The following is a 4,617-nucleotide window of genomic DNA, read 5'->3' as shown; positions in this document are numbered from 1 at the left end:
CTACCCCCAGACAGAATTATAAAAATCAAATATATGTAAGAGCTCTATTTAATTGACTTAAAATTAAGTACTTATAAATTAAATATTTCTAAATGTAATAGAAACTAACTCAAATGAACTCCAAATTCATATGATCTGGGATATGTTCAGTATTAATTAATATTGAGAATTAAAGTTTAAATTTGCTGGTTTAATTAATACAGCCATGTCTTACTCTTATTGCACCTAGGTTTATAAAAGTTGAATAAGCCCCTATTATCTCTTATAAAATTTATCAGTAAGGAAAGTAGCCAGGGATGATGTTTGATTTAGTCTAATGGCTCTAAGTTTTCATGGGCAATCTGAACATAATTGTTAGGAACAAGCGAGTTAAATAGATATAAATTGGGTAAGGGCTTTTAGGTAAATCTTTAAAAATAATTCTGCTTTGTGGTATGTCTGCTTAAACATAGTTTCTCCAGATTTTTGGTAACTTGGAATTCTAGAGTTTTGCTAAGTTAAATGATGAAAGTTTGTTAAATATCCAGATCATTCCCAAACGAAATACTGAAACATTAACACTGAACACAGGCTTCCTTTTACAGAGAAACTAAAGATATCTCGGACTATTAGTAAAAATGTTTCATGCCACACTGAAAATTTTTCTATAAAAAGCACGTTTTTAAAAACTATAAGTTGAATTTACAGTTTTGCCAATCTACAGAATGCTAATCTACAAACTGCTAAAGGCCGGTTTATAATTGCTTGCTTCTTAGTTTTCACCAGAATTAAGCTTAAAAAGAATCCTAATTAATATATATAATTAGGACTGTTAGGTAATTAGAGTAAGAAACAGGAGTCCAAAATGGCGGTGGCTAAAAGACAAGGAAGGGAAAAGCCCCCGAAAATAGAACAAAGGAAGGTCCGAGGACTGGAGCGAGGACCTCAGGTAGAACTAAGAGCAGTCCTGGCTGGCCCAGTTCACACAGGGCAGGCCTGGGGTCGGGGGCCGCGGGGGGAGGAAAAACATATAAAAAGAGGAGCCTAAGGGCCGGGGCTCTCTCTTCGTGTCCTTGGGGTCGGCATGCCCTCATGCCTCAGGGAAGCATTTTCCTGCTATTTTCTAAATAAAACCGAGCTGTAAATCAGAGCTGTAACACTGATCTGTCTAAGAGCTATAACGCGGTCTGTTTGAGAACCAAGAGCTATAACACGGTCTGTCCAAGAGCTGTGATGCACCGAGGGCTTTAATGTCCGTCTCTTCAAATTTTTGTTGAGATGAGACAGAACCGAGGAGATTACACTTGTCTGACAAGACTACTAAAATTAATATGGAAAACATCTTTGTATGAAGGAAAAAAAAGATACAAGAAATGGAAATACTTTGTTAAGGCTAAGAAAGTAATTTTATCCTGGAAGGAGAAAGAGAAAGCATAGGACAAAATCTGAAACTCAAAAAGTTATATAAGCTTTTGGGAAAAGGAGTCCTGAGAAGAGTTTTGTGCATGGTCAGAACTGGCTAAGATTAACATGAAATATAATTAGGTAAGTCAATTTTAATATTAAGAGTAAGCTGGTACAAAATGAAATTTTGTTCATTCTCTCTAGTTCATGTTCTCTATGTTAAGAGAACAGAGTTTTTTTTGGAATATTAATTTGCTTTTGATAACTGATTGTAAGGTTTCTTTGCAGCTGTTTGCTATTTAGTCACTAAATTGTGTCTGACTTTTTGCGACCCCATGGACTGTAGTCCACCAGGCTCCTCTGTCCATGGAATTTCCCATACTGGAGTGGGTTGTTATTTCCTTCTCCAGTGAGTCTTCCCAACCCTGGGATTGAACCTGTGACTCCCGCTTGGCAGGCAGATTGTTTAACACTGAGGCACCTGGGAAAAGTAACCTGTAACAAGTTTCTGTATTTAAAACCTTTTATTGTAACTTTGGTTGAATATTAACTATTATTTCACAGTAACCTATGATCTTATTTGACCAAGTGTTTTGAAACCTTTTAATATTCTTGACAAATTTCCAAATTCGAAATAAAGCTCTTTTGACCGCTAGCTCACTTTGGGATGTTTCAAAGGGCCTCTGAAAGATTCCAAAGAGATATATTAAACTTAGGTTTATTTGGAATATTAAATTACATAGGAAACATTGTCAAAAAAGTAGTAATAAAACTTCTTTGGTTATATTATATGGATAACTGTCATTACCGTTCATTGTTATATAGAAATGTCCATTATTGTGTAGATAAATGTCATTAAACGTTCCAAAAAGTATATGGAATGCCTAAAGATCTGGTATGTTCTGGTATAACGTAATCATATTTCTAGTTATCTAAAAATGTATGTCACAGAAATAACCAAGTTTCTTGTAAATTGTGTTGTTGTTCAGTTACTTAAGTCGTGTCTGACTCTTTGCAACCCCATGAATTGCAACATGCCAGGCGTCCCTGTCCTTCACTATCTCCCCAAGTTTGCTCATACTCATGTCCATTGAGTCAGTGATATCATCCAACCATCTCATCTTCTATTGCCCCCTTCTCCTCTTGCCCTCAATCTTTCCTAGCATCAGGGCATTTTCCAATGATCGGCAATGATCAGCTCTTTGCATCAGGTGGTCAGAGTACTGGAGCTTCAGCTTCAGCTGAATATTCAGGACTGATTTCCTTTAGGATGAACTGGTTTGATCTCCTTACTGTCCAAAGGACTCTCAAGAGTCTTCTCCAGCACCATAGTTCGAAAGCATAGATTCTTTGACACTCAGCCAAACTGCATGGTACAATTTTCACATCCATACATGACCACTAGGAAAGCCATTGCTTTGACTATATGGATCTTTGTGGGCAAAGTAACGTCTCTGCTTTTTAATACACTGTCGGGTATGTCACAGCTTTTCTTCCAAGGAGCAAGCTTTTAATTTCGTGGCTGCAGTCATCGTCGCAGTGATTTTGGAGCCCGTTAAAATGAAATCTGACACTGTTTCCACTTTCCACTTCTTCCCTGTCTATCTTCCATGAAGCGATGGGACTGGATGCCATAATCTTCGTTTTTCTGAATGCTGAGTTTTAAGCCAGCTTTTTCACTCTCCTCTTTCACATTCATCAAGAGGCTCTTTAATTCCTCCTCACTTTTTGCTATTAATGTGGTATCATCTGCCTATCTGAGATCATTGATATTTCTCCTGGCAGTCTTGATTCCACCTTGTAAGTCATCCAGCCCATCATTTCGCATGATGTACTCTGCAGATAAATTAAAGAAGTAGGTGACAATATACAGCTTTGACGTATTCCTTTCCCAATTTTGAACCAGTCCGTTGTTCCATGTCCGTGTTGCTTCTTATCCTGCCTACAGGTTTCTCAGGAGACAGGTAATGTGGTCTGGTATTCCCATCTCTTTAAGGATATTCCACAGTTTGTTGTGATCCACACAGTCAAAGGCTTTAGTGTAGTCAAAGATGCAGATATTTTTCTGGAATTCTTTAGCTTTTTCTATGATCCAATGGATGTTGGCAATTTGATCTCTGGTTCTTCTGTCTTTTCTAAATCCAGTTTGTACACCTAGAAGTTCTCAGTTCACATACTGCCAAAGCCTAGTTTGAAGGATTTTGCATATATTCTTACTAGCATATGAAATGAGTGCCATTGTATGGTAATTTGAACATTCTTTGGCATTGCCTTTCTTTGGGATTGGAATGAAAACTAACCTTTTCCAGTCCTGTAGCCATTGCTCTTTTCCAAATTTGCTGGTATAATGAGTGCAGCATTTTTAGGGTTTGAAATAGCTCAGCTGGAATTTTGTCACCTCCATTAGCTTTGTTCACAGTAATGCTTCCTAAGACCCGATTGTGTTGTACTAAGATCTTAAACTACACCATTTTATTAATAATTTTTTGGTCATTCACAGACATTGTTTTACTCTGATTCTTTTACAAAATGAAGATCTTTAAAGAGGTTTTTAAAAAGGGCTTTACAAACAAGGTTTCTGATGACTCTTAGATCTTACTACTGAATTGCAAGGAGATCCAGCCAGTCCATTCTAAAGGAGATCAGTCCTGGGTGCTCTTTGGAAGGACTGATGCTGACGCTGAAACTCCAATGCTTTGGCCACCTCATTAGAAAAAGACTCTGATGCTGGGAGGGATTGAGGGCTTGAGGAGAAGGGGACAACAGAGGATGAGATGGCCGGATGGCATCACTGACTTGATGGACGTGAGTCTGAGTAAACTCTGGGAGTTGGTGATGGACAGGGAGGCCTGGTGTGCTGCAATTCATGGGGTCACAAAGAGTCGGACACGACTGAGTGACTGAACTGAACTGAACTGAACTGGGTAAGAAGCAACAAAACTCTAGTGGAAAACCTGAGGGCTTTGTCCAGATCAATAGGAATTAATTACATGGGGCTAAATGAATTGGTAAACATGATTTATATTTCTATGACCTTTGTCAGAAACATTACTGGCTTTTAATCTTTGTTTTCCAGAAAACATTTCCTCTTACACGATGACCTACAATATTGCTAAAGTATTCCTTTGTAAACAAAGATTAAACATTCATTTTTTTCTTTCTATCTGATCCCTCTAGAAGTTGGTTCATCAGCTGGCTCCCCTCTAGATCTGATGGCTTGTTGTGACACAGATC

Source organism: Budorcas taxicolor, chromosome 9, assembly GCF_023091745.1.
Source record: "Budorcas taxicolor isolate Tak-1 chromosome 9, Takin1.1, whole genome shotgun sequence".
Taxonomy (NCBI): Eukaryota; Metazoa; Chordata; class Mammalia; order Artiodactyla; family Bovidae; genus Budorcas; species Budorcas taxicolor.
The sequence above is the reverse complement of the archived record's forward strand: the minus strand, read 5'-3'. Positions refer to the sequence as shown.